Source organism: Heptranchias perlo, chromosome 13 (assembly GCF_035084215.1).
Source record: "Heptranchias perlo isolate sHepPer1 chromosome 13, sHepPer1.hap1, whole genome shotgun sequence".
In the NCBI taxonomy this organism is placed as follows: Eukaryota; Metazoa; Chordata; class Chondrichthyes; order Hexanchiformes; family Hexanchidae; genus Heptranchias; species Heptranchias perlo.
The window spans coordinates 15,863,328-15,881,968 of record NC_090337.1 but is presented as its reverse complement, the minus strand read 5'-3'; positions in this window follow the sequence as shown (position 1 = coordinate 15,881,968).

Genomic DNA, 18,641 nt, shown 5'->3' with positions numbered 1-18,641 from the left:
TACCTAGCACAAAGGAAGATGGTAGTGGTTGTTGGTAGCCAATCATCTCAGCCCCAGGGCATTGCTGCAGGAGTTCCTCAGGGCAGTGTCCTTGGCCCAACCATCTTCAGCTGCTTCATCAATGACCTTCCCTCCATCATAAGGTCAGAAATGGGGATGTTCACTGATGATTGTACAGTGTTCAGTTCCATTCGCAACCCCTCAGATAATGAAGCAGTCCGTGCCCGCATGCAGCAAGACCTGGACAACATCCAGGCTTGGGCTGATAAGTGGCAAGTAACATTCGCACCAGACAAGTGCCAGGCAATGACGATCTCCAACAAGAGAGAGTCTAACCACCTCCCATTGACATTCAACAGCATTACCATCACCGAATCCCCCACAATCAACATCCTGGGGGTCACCATTGACCAGAAACTTAACTGGACCAGCCACGTAAATACTGTGGCTACAAGAGCAGGTCAGAGGCTGGGTATTCTGCGGCGAGTGACTCACCTCCTGACTCCCCAAAGCCTTTCCACCATCTACAAGGCACAAGTCAGGAGTGTGATGGAATACTTTCCACTTACCTGGATGAGTGCAGCTCCAACAACGCTCAAGAAGCTCAACACCATCCAGAACAAAGCAGCCCGCTTGATTGGCACCCCATCCACCACCCTAAACAATCACTCCCTTCACCACCGGCGCATTGTGGCTGCGGTGTGTACCATCCACAGGATGCACTGCAGCAACTCGCCAAGGCTTCTTCCACAGCACCTCCCAAACCCGCGACCTCTACCACCTAGAAGGACAAGAGCAGCAGGCACATGGGAACAACACCACCTGCACATTCCCCTCCAAGTCACACACCATCCCGACTTGGAAATATATCGCCATTCCTTCATAGTCGCTGGGTCAAAATCCTGGAACTCCCTTCCTAACAGCACTGTGGGGGAACCTTCACCACACAGACTGCAGCGGTTCAAGAAGGCGGCTCACCACCACCTTCTCAAGGGCAATTAGGGGTGGGCAATAAATGCTGGCCTCACCAGCAATGCCCACATCTCATGAATGAATAAAAAAAAATTGGATAGCTCTTTCAAAAAGCTGGCACAGGCACGATAGGCCGAATGGCCCCCTTCTGTGCTGCATCGTTCTATAATTCTATGAACTGCAAGCAGAAGGGAAAGTAATCAAAAGTGAGTTCTGAATTCCATTCAGAGCACACTGTCATCCTCTATCACTGCTCCTCCACTGTATAGCTCTATGGGACTGCCCTTGCACACTTATATTCCTACCTATCACAACAAAACCAGCGATGGTTAATCTTCCCTCCCTCCACTGTCACATATACCTACACCAGTGCCAGGAATGCCCTTTGTTTTTGGATATGACACCTACAGTCACTTGTGCAGGGTGATGCTATGGCACAAGATGAGTGCCAGATTGCTGCTGCAGTGTTTTCCACACATGACATTGCTGGAGGGCATTTCCTCACGAGGGCAACTGAATGTGGAAAAGTAGTCAACGATGAGTTCTCTGAATAGCTCCCTCATGGCGATCTGGATGCCTACTATAAGCAAATTGATGACTGTTTGGGGCAGGATATCCATACTGCCTTCCAAAGCCCAAACTTACTTCACTTAGGACCCCAGCATCTGGCAGAAAGAGGAGACTTTTATCCCATCACCTAGAGCTGTATTTGAACTTAGAGATGAAATAATAGCGTGTTTATTCATTGCAACACTATCCACAAGAATTCATTGCTTCAAATGAATTAAATATTCTAATAGTAATTGATTGATTTCAATATCATGGCTGCTGCACATCTTATCCTGAACATAAGCTCAAACCAATGTGACAGAAGCACTGGAAATGTACATCAGATCGATCAACATCTGAAAGGGAAAGATAGATGAACAACTTGTGTGTAACCCTTCATTAGAATTGATGTGATGCTGTGCCTTGCAATTTGTGCTTTTAATTTGCTGATGTTGAGCGTGCTGTGAAATGATTTGAGGTGCTTGCATGGACCATTATTACACGGTGAAGTTATGTGTTATGCCCATGTTGTGATTTTGCAGTTGAACGGTCCTTAGATTTCTAATTATGAATCAGAATCTATGAGTTACAGTTCATCAGGCCAGTTCTACTCAACAGGTCTAAAAATTCCTTTTCAAAGAAATACTCAAAGTTACGGCTCTATAATAACCTCGTCTATAATTGAAAATCATAACCCACTGCCCCGTAAACCTAACAAAATGCACACAATTTAGATGTCTCAGTTTTTAAATGTAATGTGGGTACAGTAGTGTAATGGTTATGGTCCTGGACTAATAATCCACAGTTTATGAGTCAAATTGTGAAATTGAACTATGTCTGACATTGGAAAATGACCACAAAGGGCATCATTTTAGCACCTGCTATCGGGTGCGTTCCTGGCGGGGGGGCTCCGAAAATCGGAGAATCCCAGAGCGGGTCGGGAGCCCGGCTCCAACTCGCCCACTTCCGGGTTCCCCACTGACACGCCGGCGTGCGCGCGCAGCCCCCGCTGGTGGGAATCCCGCAGGCAATTAAAGCCAGCGGGTTCCACTTGAAGGTATTTATTTTGCTTGTTCAGGTCATTAACTGACCTGATTAAGGGATTATGTGAGGAGGGTTTGGATTTTACAAACAACTGGGACTGTTTCCCATACTGGGGGAAACACTCCCAGTTCAAATGGACGTGTTGCAGCCATCAGCCTGTGGCAGCTGCAAAGGTCCATTTGACAAGTTGGGGGTGGGGGGAGACCCTCACTCATTGCAGGAGGCCACTCTGTCACTTGGGACAAAGTTTGGCCTCCACCACCCTCCTCCTGACAATCAAATTCACCAACTTGCACACTTACCCCAGGGTCCAGACACATGTACCTACCTTGCGGACCCCCTCAGATGTACATCTTCCAGGTGGGGGCCGCCGTAGCTGCAGTCATGATCTCCTCGGAGGGCGAACAGCATCACCAGCCTCGCCGGCCACGCCGTCCACCTCTGACACGTGGAGCTCCACAACACAGTGCTGTGACACATCCACCTGTACAGGAGGAGGGAGGGCTACCGCAGAGAGAGATGCGTCGCAGAGGGCACTACCCTCGCCACAGGGTCCACAGACCGAGGCTCAGCTTCCTGGACCTCTCTGAGCAGCAGTGCACACGGAGGCTCAGAGTCACTCGACATGTAGTCGTGGACATCTGCAGCCTCCTTCAAGCCAAGCTGCTCCTGGCTGGCCCGAGCACCATCTTCTTACCTGTCGCTGTCAATGTCACCACTGCCATCAACAACTTCTCCTCCGCATCCTTCCAGGGTGCCACCTGGGACATCGCCGATGTCTCTCAGCCGTCTGCACAAAAGAGCCCTGCAAATACACCTACACCCACTCTGCAGTGACACAATGGGTGGCATCAGTTGTGGGTCTTCATAGTGATCCTCAGGAAAGGGCATTATTGCACAAACCAGACAGGATTCGCGAAGACATGGCAGTAGTGGTGCCAATATAATATGTAATGTGAGTTGGTCAGAAATTCAATATAAGTAACAACCATGACAAACCCTCAAACACCCTTGTGCATCCCCTTCATGCTCACGACACGTTTGCCTTACGCTGCCTACTGCACATATGTGATGCATGCCCTGTGGCTGCAGCACAGGTAGTGGCAGGTTGAGTGAGGCTGACTGTGAAAGAGATGAACGAGAGGGTGAGTATGAGATAGAGCCATGAGATTGTATGAGGATTGGGTTGAGTGGTGTTGGCGGGATGAGTACTGGCGAGGTGAGTAAGTGCAGGTAAGATGAGGATGAGGTTTGATTGGGTATGAGGGGTGATGTGACAGAGTAGTGTTGGCAGTGCAGAAGGAGATGTGGGGTGGGGGTGGTGATGTGGCAGATGGAGTGTAGGGGAATGAGTAAGTGCACTCACTTTGGCTGACCTACTGAGGTCATTGCAGCGCCTCCTGCACTGTATGCAGGTGGGCGATATGTTGGTGGTGCAGGTGACCTCTTCTGCCACCTCGAGCCAGGCCTTCCTGGTGGCAGAGGCAGGCCGTTTCCTCCCGCCCGCCGGGGGGGGAAGATCTCTGTCCTCCCCCTCCTCCTCACCCCATGTATTGATACCTGGAGTGAGGCATCATTAAACTGGGAGCAGCCTTCCCCCTGGGCTGCTCCATGCTGTAATTTTTTCTATTTGTTGCAGCATCTGTCAGTGGAGGACTGCCCCTTTAAATAGGGCTCCTCCAGCTGACAGAGCTTACTGCGCATGCGCAGCCCGCCCGACGCACAGATCAGCAGCGGGGAACCCGGAAGACAAGGTAAGTCGATCCAATTGGGCTGCGATCGTGTGGGTGGCAGACTGATTTCACCGGGCGCGTTACCCACGCGCCCAATAGCACCCCCCCCGCGAACCCGCAGCCCTGGTAACATCGAGCCCTTTGTGCCAGATTATTGTAAAAGCTTATTTGGTTCACTAATGTACTTGAAGGAAGAGAACGTAACTCCAGTCCCACTCTACGTGGTTGACTTCACTACTTTTGCAGGGCAACTAGGAATGGGCGATGAATGTGGCCTTACCAATGTTAAACAGACCACAGAAATCTCGGGTTCAATATTTGGTCTGTGCGGGGAGTTAACTGACCTAAGCTGGGAATGGTGCCATAAGTGGTCTCAGTGCCTCAGTGGTCTTAGGGAATGGTTTAAAAAAAAAAATCAGATTTCCCTGCTCCTAATTGCTATCCTGCTACTCCTGGAAAATGTGCACATGTGGCAGTGAAGTGAGGTTAGGATTGGGTTGATTGTAATGCCTCGATGATCGAATGGCCTGCCAACATTAACTGTCAAGCTGCATACACGATAGTGACCTTTTGACCAAGAAAGTAGCTGTAATCTGTGCAGCCTAGTGGGGGAAGAGGGAAGAAAATGAACATATATAAATATATTGTCTGGTTATATACATATATACAATCTATTTACCTGTGGCTCTTCTGATCGGAGATGCTGTTCTTCCTGGTTCGAGAGGCAGGTCACCTAGAACTGATTCCCAGTCAGCCAGGCACTTTCAGCCTTCCCCACTGCTTACCAACCTGCATCAAACATCACAGCTACTGAGAGTTCGGGCCAGCACAATATTCAGTGCTACCTTACAGCAATAAAAATTACATTAGATGAATCAATTTAGCAGTGTCCCTCTAAATAGGGATTTCCTCTCTAATAGTTATTTAATTTAATTTCTTTAAAAGTTTCCCCATAAAAATGCATTTTTATTTAAGTTGTGCATTCAAATCCATTTGGAAAATTCATAAGCTAGGAGTGGCTGCTGTCCATATTAGTGAAGAAATGCTTAACTCGTTTGTAGGACCTTCCTCTGTGTTATTTGAACATCGTTGATAGCCTGCTTATTTTAAATAGGTTAATGCCTCCAATAAAATACGGGACAGAAAAATGCCAATTAAGCATTCATCAGCGAAGATATTTAACAGTAATGTAACTACATGCCTGGGAGCAGGTCACCTGCATGCTCTTTTGGAAGATGCGCAATAGGGGAGACTTTCAGAGATGGGAGAAAAGAAACTTGCAGAATGGTTGGTAAGTGTGTCCTTTACCCTCATCTCCCACCACCTGTCAATGCTGTCAACATTTCAATATGGATCTAATTCTACCTGGTAATACTGCAGGCCTTACCTTGTGATCTCAAATATCTTCAAGTCCTACATGATCAGATCAGGGATGACAAACTGACAAACGAATAACAACACCAAAGAAATGTGTTGTAGCAATGCTGAGTAAAAATATTTTCAATTAAATTGAACTGCCTGGTATATATTACCTGGTATTCCAGAGCTGCCCAGACGGAGCACAATGTTCTTTTTAAGTTCTGTACATTGCCATGTTATTAGACGGAGTAGGGTAACAGATACCTGTAACTGATTCTACAGCAGAAATCCATTTGGATAATGAATAAAAGATGTCTTGAAACCCTTGTAGTTTTTTTTGATGTCACCTGGGACTCCTGATTGGATTAACGAGTTGTGTTTCACATGTTGGTATAAGAACATGCAAAAGCATGGAATAAGGGAAGGCCATTCAGCCTATTAAGACAGTTCCTCTGCATCCAGTTTCCAGTGCTTCACATCTTACACCTGTACATAATATACAAGCCAATTGGTTCAGTCAAGGGCTCCGGATGTTGCCATCTTACATTCAACATCTGACACCTAATGTTGGATTTTTGCCTATACCCATATAACTATATCTATATCCATTACCCAGAACAATGTGACAAATTAAATGGAAGAGCCTCAGCATCCCAGATGGCCCTTGATACATCTATCCACTTGTAAGACCAAATATGTGCATAGAAAACAGATCTTGCTACTAGATAGTTGCAGCTAGTCAAAGTTGATGGATTGTTGCAATAGCACCCGAAAGCTTTCCTTTGACCTGTAGCTCATTTGGAATGTGTAACAAGATAAGGCCATCGTGGAACCTCAGCAGATACATCCCTGTTGAGACTTGCTGATGTGCAATGTGTGCGTTGGTACTAGCAAATAGCGAAAAAAAAAGCTACAATGGGATCTACAGCTTTAACTAATGAGCCTCATTAAAGTGGAACTGCTGGTAATTACATCCTTATTTAAGAGGCGATGCCTTTTTGGACCGACTGCAGGATGTGTCAATTGCCTTGCAATGATCTCTTTTGAGTTTCATAGTATCATTGTTTGGTACAGCACAGGAGGCCATTTGGCCCATCGTGCCTGTGCCAGCCCTTTGAAAGAGCTATCAAAATAGTTCCACTCTCCTGCTCTTTCCTCATAGCCATGTAAATTTTTCCCCTTCAAGTATGTAGCCAATTCCCTTTTGAAAGTTACTATTGAATCTGCTTGCACCACTCTTTCAGGCAGTGCATTCCAGATCATTACAGCTCGCTGCGTAAAAAATGTTTCCCCATGTCGCCTCTGTTTCTTTTGCCGATCACCTTAAATCTGTGTTCTCTGGTTAGCGACCCTTCTGCCACTGGAAACAGTTTCTTCTTATTCACTCTATCAAAACCGTTCATGATTTTATGAAACTATCAAATCTCCTCTTAACCTTCTCTGCTCTAAGGAGAACAACCCCAGCTTCTCCAGTCTCTCCACATAACTGAAGTCCCAGTAACCTAAATCTCAGAAAGAAACCAGTGCCCTGGTCCATGGAGAGTGTAAGTGGGGCCCACTGAAAGGTCCAGGCCTGGATCTTGGCCTGGTCACTCCAGGAGACTGCTGACAGCATCATGGAGAATTGGCCCCATCACTTTCTGACTCAGAGGCAAGAGAGCTACTAACTGAGCCAAGCCGTCACTCCAGTGCAAGAATGAAGATTGCTTGACATCAATGGATAGTAGCATGCAAGAAATGTCATTTAGTAATAGGAAGACAACATTATTACCTAGTACATTGCTGTATTAGATTTGGACACAAGAGGGAACAAGAGAAATTTCCTAAATCAGTAAGAACTTAATCTGTTGTTTTCTGCCTGATTCCAAAATGGCACTTGAGTGTTGTGTGAAACTCAAGTAAGCTGGCTAAGTGTTTGAGATTCTATTAGCAATTGGTCTTTCTTCACCCAAAAGATCTATCATAGAGCAATGTGTTGTTAAAACATCCCCCTCCCCCACTTCACCCCCATTTTCTCCCCCAGCTGAAGGCGTAAACTTATGTTGTGATACAGTTCCAGAGGCACCGGAAACTTTCCAGTATTACCCAAGTGGTCATTCTTCACGTATGACCCCAGAAGGCACACGTCTACAAGATTATGAAGCAGATCATACCTGAACCAGACCGTGTCCTTACCCAGTATCAGCAAGTGTTACACTTTGCAACTGGAGTTAGTGAAAAGCAATTTGGAGTAGGAACCTTGGTTGAAAGCTCCCATGGTCAAAATCTCACAATCGCTCATTGTCCAGCCTCACACACATTGAGTGTCTACTTGGGTGCGATACTACAGAGACACTTGTGCCTGTGGAGCTGTACCCTGGCATGAGTCATCACCATCAGGGGAGAAAGGGTAATGGTGGAGAGAAAAAAGGGTTTGAATGATACACTGTTGCTGCACGGCCTTTACTTTAATGTAATTCCAGGATACCAGCATTCAGAAACAATTGAAAGAGTGAATGACTGTGTTTTCCTTAAAATACGTGTTGTGTGGCACTACCACCATGCTAAATGGGATAGATTCAGAACAGATCTAGCAGCACAAAACTGAGCATCCATGAGGCACTGTGGGCCATCAGCAGCAGCAGAATTGTATTCTAGCACAATCTGTAACCTCATGGCCCGGCATATTCCTCACTCTACCATTACCAACAAGCCAGGGGATCAACCCTGATTCAATGAGGAGTGTAGAAGAGCATGCCAGGAGCAGCACCAAGCATACCTAAAAATGAGATGCCAACCTGGTGAAGCTACAACTCAGGACTACATGCATGCTAAACAGCGGAAGCAACATGCTATAGACAGAGCTAAGCGATTCCACAACCAATGGATCAGATCAAATCTCTGCAGTCCTGCCACATCCAGTCGTGAATGGTGGTGGACAATTAAACAACTAATGGGAGGAGGAGGCTCTGCAAACATCCCCATCCTCAATAATGGCGGCGTCCAGCACGTGAGTGCAAAAGACAAGGCTGAAGCGTTTGCAACCATCTTCAGCCAGAGGTGCCGAGTGGATGATCCATCTCAGCCTCCTCCCGATATCCCCACCATCACACAAGCCAGTCTTCAGTCAATTCGATTCATTCCACGTGATATCAAGAAATGGCTGAGTGCACTGGATACAGCAAAGGCTATGGGCCCCGACAACATCCCAGCTGTAGTGCTGAAGACTTGTGCTCCAGAACTAGCTGCGCCTAGCCAAGCTGTTCCAGTACAGTTACAACACTGGCATCTACCCAACAATGTGGAAAATTGCCCAGGTATGTCCTGTCCACAAAAAGCAGGACAAATCCAATCCGGCCAATTACCACCATCAGTCTACTCTCGATCATCAGCAAAGTGATGGACGGTGTTGTCGACAGTGCTATCAAGCGGCACTTACTCACCAATAACCTGCTCACCGATGCTCAGTTTGGGTTCAAGAAGGCGGCTCACCACCACCTTCTCAAGGGCAATTAGGGATGGACAAAAGAGCTGAATTCCAGAGGTGAGGTGAGAGTGACTGCCCTTGACATCAAGGCAGCATTTGACCGAGTGTGGCACCAAGGAGCCCTAGTAAAATTGAAGTCAATGGGAATCAGGGGGAAAACTCTTCAGTGGCTGGAGTCATACCTAGCACAAAGGAAGATGGTAGTGGTTGTTGGAGGCCAATCGTCTCAGCCCCAGGGCATTGCTGCAGGAGTTCCTCAGGGCAGTGTCTTTGGCCCAACCATCTTCAGCTGCTTCATCAATGACCTTCCCTCCATCATAAGGTCAGAAATGGGGATGTTCGCTGATGATTGCACAGTGTTCAGTTCAATTCGAAACCCCTCGAATAATGAAGCAGTCCGAGCCCACATGCAGCAAGACCTGGTCAACATCCAGGCTTGGGGTGATAAGTGGCAAGTAACATTCGTGCCAGATAAGTGCCAGGCAATGACCATCTCCAACAAGAGAGAGTCTAACCACCTCACCTTGACATTGAACGGCATTACCATCGCCGAATCCCCCACCATCAACATCCTGGGGGGTCACCATTGACCAGAAACTTAACTGGATCAGCCATATAAATACTGTGGCTACGAGAGCAGGTCAGAGGCTGGGTATTCTGTGGCGAGTGACTCACCTCCTGACTCCCCAAAACCTTTCCACCATCTACAAGGCACAAGTCAGGAGTGTGATGGAATACTCTCCACTTGCTTGGATGAGTGCAGCTCCAACAACACTCAAGAAGCTCGACACCATCCAGGACAAAGCAGCCCGCTTGATTGGCACCCCATCCATCACCCTAAACATTCACTCCCTTCACCACCGGCGCACTGTGGCTGCAGTGTGTACCATCCACAGGATGCACTGCAGCAACTCGCCAAGGCTTCTTCGACAGCACCTCCCAAACCCGTGACCTCTACCACCTAGAAGGACAAGAGCAGCAGGCACATGGGATCAACACCACCTGCACGTTCCCCTCCAAGTCACACACCATCCCGACTTGGAAATATATCACCGTTCCTTCATCGTCGCTGAGTCAAAATCCTGGAACTCCCTTCCTAACAGCACTGTGGGAGAACCTTCACCACACGGACTGCAGCGGTTCAAGAAGGCGGCTTACCACCACCTTCTCGAGGGCAATTAGGGATGGGCAATAAATGCCGGCCTCGCCAGCGATGCACACATCCCATGAACGAATTTTAAAAAAAAGTAAAACAGAGCATTCATCCTAAAGATTGGGATCCATCCTGTACTAACCCTGGGTTTGAAAATACATTAGTGCAGGCACTAATGGTGTTAGCTAATGTTGACTGAGGATTTTTTTATTGCATAAATGCAAACAGGCTTTGATATATAGAGGATGGTGAAGTCTATACCTTACCAACTAAAATGACCTGTTATCAGATGAGGTCCCATGTCACAGTTTGACAACCTGCGCAGTTTTATATGGCAGGCCAATAACCTGTGTGTACCTGTCTCACAGCCCGATATCCTGTGAGGGCCTGGGCCACAGGCCAATATCCTGTGAGGGCCTGGGCCACAGGCCAATATCCTGTGAGGGCCAGGGCCACAGGCCAATATCCTGTGAGCGCCTGTGCCATAGTCCAATATCGTGTGAGTGCCTGTGCCAAAGTCCAATATCCTGTGAGCGCCTGTGCCATAGTCCAATATCGTGTGAGTGCCTGTGCCAAAGTCCAATATCCTGTGAGCGCCTGTGCCACAGACCAATATCCTGTGAGGGCCTGTGCCAAAGTCCAATATCCTGTGAGGGCCTGTGCCAAAGTCCAATATCCTGTGAGGGCCTGTGCCACAGTCCTATGCCCTATGAGATCCCTCAATTAGCCTGATATTTGAATCCACAGTATCGGACAAAGAATCTGCCTCAAAAATGTTTACAAAATCCATACATCTTAAAAGTGCTGCTTATCTGTCAGAGGATTAGTAATAGCAGTAATCCAATCTTTGGCTCCAGGTAGTGATCCAGGCTGCTGGAGTTTCGCTCTTGTGATTTGAAATATCATCTGAACTTCCCAATTGGATTGTTATTGAGTAAAGCGGTGAGAGGATGCAGTATCCTAGTGCATGATGGGTTAAAATGGAATAGGATTGATGGGGTTGCACTGGTTTGTCCAATTAAAGCGAAAATCACTCAGAAAAACCATTAATACAATGGTCGATGCTAAGGTGCTAATGATCAACATTAAAGGATTCCTTAATGGCTTGTTCCTTGTGCAGATGGAGGTGATTGATGTCCCAGGCGTGTGCCTTGCTTTCTCTTGGTTTTACTTATTGTCACGTTTAGAGGCATTGTGCCCTCTTTGTGGTGATGACCTCTTTGTTCTTCTGATTACAATTAAATAGTGCAATGTCTCCAACTTGTCAGCAGAAAAAAATGGTACCATATTGGGCAATAGTGCGTTAACGTGCAGTTATGGCCAGTCTATCACCTTTCATTCCCTTTCAATCTAATTCCTGTATTAGATATGCAGGAGCATAGGAAAAAGTCGACAGTTTTATGATAACGTCAGGCAGCTTTGACAGTTGGTGAGCGAGGGAAATGCGATTGAGAAGAAATGAATTGGTGTTATGTTGTTAGCTGCAGTGGAAGAGAGCTAACTATCCCTCTGGAATTATTTAACAAACAGCTGACAGGTATAGCAAAGAAGCTGTGCCTCTGTCACAATAAGAAGCAGCATCATTCTTTATTATAATCACTTAACAAATAACAGAAAATACTAGCCGTAAATGGTCTGTTTAGTGTCAAAATTGGCTTTCCTTGTGATTGACAAGCAGCCTGAACACAATGCTGTGTGCACTTTTGAAGTGATGCTGCAGAATTCAATCAGCTCCATTACAAATGGATGCACTTTCAACACGGATCGTAGGACGCGCTTATACTGTAACTAGTGGCCTGAGTGTCTACAGTACGGGTTGCAGTCTGCAGTACCTTGTTTATACTGCCTAGCTCTGATTCAAATTCTTGAGAGGCCTCTGTGCTTGCACGCTGGTATGAATGCACAGAGCTATGTCATGTTATGGGCATGAGCAGGAGTGGCCACACTCTCAGTGCATTTAGATAAGCTTCAGGTAAGTTTAACAACCCTGAAGGCTCAAAAGGACCCATCCCCTTCCCAAAGCACGGTTTGGCATGTCAAACCCAAGTCATGTGAAGTTGTTTTTATTTTGTTCTTCTTTGAATTCTGCTCCTGGGAGCTCAACGTCCCTGTGCTGGATCCTGCCATTTGCGCTGTTAAATCCATTTTCTGAAGCCCAGTGGCAGAACTGTAAACCCAATGGCAGAATGGTAAACCCATTTTTACCTGGGCCCGTGCGTCTGCAGCCGGGTTACAAACTTTACAGCATAAACGGAGAGAATCATCTGGTGGGCCCTAGGCTCCCAGAATCAAATTAAAAGGAGGACAGGGTTTCTCACACTGCTCCCCTCTAGAGTCAGGGTGGGAGCCATCCTCATTACTCTAGTGTCAGTTTTGAAACTCCTCAGTTGGATTATAAGCACGTTCTTAATTATAGAATGTAGATTTATAATTTTTTTTTCACCCATGATTTTCTCACCTTACCTCTGCTTTACTACAGTAAAATTCATGCCAGGTTATATTGCCCAGGCTCCAGCACCTCTCTAATACCTCACCCAAATGCGTACGTCTAGGCGATCGGTAGGCTCTTCAGCATTGGGGCTGAGCCTGATCCTTTTCTCACCTGGTATGTACGTTACTTTGCAGCAGTGGTCACTGGGTAACGATTAAAAGTGAGCGGAACGGCTGACTTTTCCTCCCTCTAGCCCAAGGAAGCTGAGGCCAATCCCATTGTTGTGCTGGCTGTAGTCAAATGTCAGTACAAATCAGAGATTGAGGCTGAAGCTTTCTAGGTACCTACAGCTCAGTACCACATTAGTACCGTATAACACGGCATCGATCCAGGTCAAAGCAGTCCACTTGGTCGGCAACCCATCCACCACCTTAACCATACACTCCCTCCAGCACAACGCGGCTGCAGTGTGTACCATCTACAGGATGCACTGCAGCAACTCGCCAAGGCTTCTTCAACAGCACCTCCCCAACTCGTGATCTCCATCACTAGAAGGACGAGGGCAGAAGGTACATGGGAATAACACCATGGCACACTCGGGCATATATCGCCATTCCTTCATTGTTGCTGGGTCAAAATCCTACCTAACAGCATTGTGGGAATACCTTCACTACATGGACTGCAGCGGATCAAGAAGAAGGCTCACTACCACCTTCTCAATGGCAACGAGGGATGGGCAATAAATGCTGGCCTTGCCAGTGATGCCCTTATCCTGAAAATGAGAATAAAATTTACCAGGGGCCAGGTATGATCTAACATGTTAAACACCAGTTCCACTCCAGCCGAAGCATTTATCCATCATATTTGGTATTTAATTTCCTCATATATTACTGTCTCAACATTCACTAACTTAAGCAGGTTATTGTGTGTCACCTTCTAAACACTGTAAAATTCTGCACATGCGTTGTACTTTTGCACTGCTTTTTTATTTCTTCTAAGTGTTTGGAAGCATTTTAGAAATCAGCCCAAAATGGTAACCATCGAAATTAAGGATGTAATTTATAATCCAGTTTGTGTTGTACTATAAACCTTGCAAAACAAAAAGAGCCATTTGTAAGCATGTGCGTGGAATGATGCTGTCAAATACATTATTTATCCTTGTGCACCATTCGGGAGACCTGTTGAAAGAATTGCTCAGTTGGCTCTTTGGTCTAGTCCTTGTTTTGATATTTGGCCCTCCTTGAAGTTGTTTATTTTGACCTGTGGCTTTAAAAATGTCATGATGTGGAGATGCCAGTGATGGACTGGGGTGGACAAATGTAAGGAATCTTACAACACCAGGTTATAGTCCAACAGTTTTATTTGAAAATCACAAGCTTTCGGAGGCTTTCTCCTTCGTCAGGTGAGTGCGGGATTCCATGAAGGTTACTGCATATATAGTCAGAGAACAATGCCTGGTGATTACAGATCATCTTTCCAACTGCCCGTTGTCAAGGCACACGACAACGCACGACACACAACAACGCAAAATCGTCGAGCAGAAATTGATAGCCAAGTTCCGCATCCATGAGGACGGCCTCAACTGGGACCTTGGGTTCATGTCACGCTACACGTAACCCCACCAGCGAAAAAAGAGTTATCTGTTTTTAATATAACTGGTCATTCTCTCTCTTTCTCTTCCTTTTGGATATTTCTCTCTCTCTCTCTCTGTCTTTGGGTTCTGACTGTTTGTATATTCAGTAGTCCTGTATGTAATGTCTCTCTCTGTCTGAACACTATTCGACTCCTTTGATTGCCTTGGCAACGGGCAGTTGGAAAGATTATCTGTAATCACCAGGCATTGTTCTCTGACTGTATATGCGGTAACCTTCATGGAATCCCACACTCACCTGACGAAGGAGAAAGCCTCCAAAAGCTTGTGATTTTCAAATAAAACTGTTGGACTATAACCTGGTGTTGTAGGATTCCTTACATCTAAAAATGTCATTTATGAATTGTGCACTGCCCAAGGATATAAGAGTCCTGATTTTAACCTAACCTGCCCACTGGGATGGGGCGGATTCTGGTCGGACGCCTATTTTGCGCCCAGTCCGATTTTACGCTCCATTGAAGTAACGGAAAGTAAATCAGTTGGAGTGTAAAATGAGCATCTGAGCCGAACCTACTCTGCCCCAGCCTGGTGGGTTAGGTAAAAATTGGGGCTAAATTGTCCTCATTGACATGTGATGGACTGATGTCGATGTAATAGGAACAAAAAGCAGAAAATTGCAGATGCTGGAAATCTGAAACAAAAACAGAAAATGCTGGAAACACTCAGCAAGTCAGGAAGCGTCTGCGGAGAGAACAAGTGTGTTAAGGTTTTGGGTGTGGATCCTTTGTCAGTTTTGATGAAGGATCTATACCCGAAATGTAAACTCATCTGTTCCTTCCACAGATGCTTGCTGACCTGCTGAGTGTTTCCAGTATTTCCTGTTCTTGTATATGTAATACGAACCTATTGAACACTGCACTATAGTGGTGTATCATTTTGAATGGATAGCTGTATGACATTTACAAGGAGGAAACAATTGTCACAACTGGCACTTGACAGAGCACCCTCCACATGAATACAGTGAAAGCACTTCAGTAGAAAAGAAATCCACATTTAACCGAAGGCTGAGGTAATTTGTCGAACTGAGCAAATAATTACGAAACTTCAAACTGTAATGTAAATGCATAGTATACACATACTTGAAGGAGATTAAACTTGTCCTTTCTTTAGTATCTTTCACATCAATCATCTGTTGATGGCTTTTCTTTGGAATCCTGGAAAAAAGATTTGGGAACCCTGGCACCTGGTGAAATGGATGCTGGCCCTACGCTCCCAATGCAAAAGCCTTCAGATGTCTATAAGACCTAGCAATACATTCACATCATGTTTAAAGCTGGCATCGCATTCGTCGAATATTCTACCCTGTGTTGTGAAATACAATGGGGTAGATTTTAATTCGGGCTGCCCAGCCTACAGGGGGCCCTAGTGGCCCGAAAATGGATGACTACTACCACCGTTGTCAAAGGGGCCTTCTACTGGGTGGCTGGATGCCTGCCTGTTTCAAGCTGTAGGTCCCTTTAATGTGTAAATAGGCGTCCGAAGATATACAAAGGACTCCGATTTTGACAAACAACTGGACGGTGCAGCAAAAGGGTAAGTTTAAAATTATTTTTGTGGGGCTAGGAGGAGCAGGAGTGTTCCTCCGGGCTCCACAAGGTTGTGGGCTGTAGCTGCCTGGGCTCTCCTCCCCGCCTGCCCCTTGAATGATGACTCCCCCCCAGAATTACGTTCCTGCCAGCCAAGTCAGCCTCCTGGTCACCCGCCATTGAGCCGGCGAGCTGCAGCAGGGCGCCCGTCTAGTGCCCGCAGCTCACTGGCGAGATGGCAATGAGGCCCTGCCCTCAACATGGACCCGCTGGCAGGATTGAGCAGCCGGCTTGTGTGCTCTGCCAGTCGGCCACCCGATAGTTAAAATCTACCCCGACGCTTCTGTTCAAAATCTAACCTTCACGTAAAATATGGCCCCCCCAAAATAGAGGACTTCAAACTGTCTCCACTTTACACCACAGTTCAAGTTATTGCTTCGTTCAAAGTGAGTTATGCATCAGCGGAAATCTCATTCTTAGCTCTTAAGTGTAATGGCACCTTAAGAAAGCTTTCTCCAGAAGGGGATTTTTCCCAACACAGCAAAAAGAAATACTAACATCTGTGTAAAACTCTTAAGCTTTGTTTGAATATAGCAAATTGGAGAAAAAAGACTTTGATTGATGTTGGGAGTGAGCACTCATACAGGAGGTGATTGAAACATTTTTTAATGTCACGATGACTCCTTTAACTAGATATTTCGTGCTTCCCCCTTTGAAGCACAATATTATGAACAGGAGTCCAACCAAGTAAGTGAGCAGCAGTTAGGCCATAGAAGTTAAAAAGGATTGTTTTAGTGTTATTTAGTTTGCCAATCACAGGCACAAGTGGTGCTGCTCCAAATTAGTTCCAAGCCATTAGCAAAAGTAATAATAACCTTCTAATCACAGCATTTTAGCATCTTCCTCCGCTCAGAATGTGACTTCAATGTCAACTACTGCAACTCAGCGGCTGGGGAAATAGGTTGCTTGTTGATTGCTGTCATCAGGTGACTAGTCGCTTGTCGTGAATGCCATTTGTTATAATTACCAATTTATTAAAAAAATTTTAAAAATCCTCAGAGAGCAACAGAATAGAATCGCAAATTCTTTTCAGATTTAGAAAGAATATAGGGTACATAATTCATGAAACACATTATTACACACTGGAGAAAAACATATCAGTGACAAATGGGACAGAATGGAAATAGTTTTCAGTTTCCATGGAGGTAGATGATGTACTAGGACTATCATTTACTGGGTAATAGAATAGGTTCTGGTTGACTGTTGCTCTTCCACTGCAGCACACAGATTGGATTTTACTGTAACGCCCGACTATTCTTTCCCTGTAATCGAAAAGTACGCTTTTCTATTGAGCCAATATAATAAATGGCTTCCTGTCAAAAGTCAGAGATGTGCTGAAAGATTTTTTTTGCATGCAGTCAAGGAACTAGTGAGAATATTGCTGGTTCTCTGATTAGGTCAGTGCCATATTGTGTGGCGATCAGGCAGCGGTACTGTGATCGAACAATTCTTTTTACACAAACGGGTTCTTTGTTTATAATTTAAAGAGATTGTAGCCTTGGGAGTGTGAGTTTGTTCCCAGCGTGGGGTCTTGTTCGACGAGAGCACAGGTCAGAGAATCATGGCGAATCGTGGCGCTCTCGATTTTATAGCCGTTGATTTTAAAGGCCACACAATCGGTAGCAACTTGGATCAGGCACACTGACCTGTCCGATTTTCCGGTGGATGCGGAATAGTCGCGGGCAGGAATGTGCTCGGTTCCTGCGCTACCCTGTATCCGCGCCTCACCCACCTCTTCCTGGTGGATGGCCTAAAATGGTTGCGCCCGTGTGTGTGTGGCGACCTGCAAATTAAATTAAAAGGGGGGTTGTCAGCTTCTGCTTCCTGCTGTTTGCCTCAATTGAACGTTGCCTGTTAGGCCCCGGCATCCAGCATTCTAAAGTCAGTGGAGGAAGTTTTGGAGGGTCCATTGGAAGAGAGGCCAATATGCATACCCTCAAATTTGGCTGGGGTTGAGGAGCAGGGGCATCTCTGTGGTAAGTGGATATCCCTGCTGCCCTGGAGACGCTGCCTAGTGAGAAAACCCAGGCCTTACACTGGCACTGAAAAGAGAATTTCAACCTATTAATCTAGGTCGGATTCCAATTCAGACCCTAGAAGTGAAAGAATGTTTTTTTAAAATTCTACTGTGCCTCCCCAATCACCCTATGGGTACGCCTGTTATTAAAGCATGATGTGGAACTTCTGGCATCCACCGTAATGGAGGTTCCCCCGGGTAGATGGTGGAAACTAGCAGATAATCGAGAGTCCCCAAATTTTGATCTTTCATGCAAAGCATGGGTGTTACGGTTCAGAAAACTTTGGTCATGTTTTCATGGAATAGACTTGAACATGAGCAATGTTAAGATGTGTTTTTTTTTAGCAAAAGCTTGTCTTCTCAAGGCAGCCCCATGCTGGGTTGTGGCTCAGTCAGCAGATCAATGGTAATTACAATCCGAGATGGGAAGATGTTTCTTAAGAGGTCCAAGCAATGGACAATTCATTAGGATTGTCTGGTTATTCAGAAGGACACTTTGAATTTTGGTGTTGGAAACCTTTTGTGATCTCTGTTGTTCAGCCTAGGGCATGGGCTATTGATGTAAAAATTTGGTCAGGTGGTGGTGGGGGGTTGGCCAATGATGAATAATTGGCTCAAAGGTGGGGTTCTTGCTTCAACAACTGCTCAACAGTGGGTGGAGGAAGGGTGATGCTGAAAAA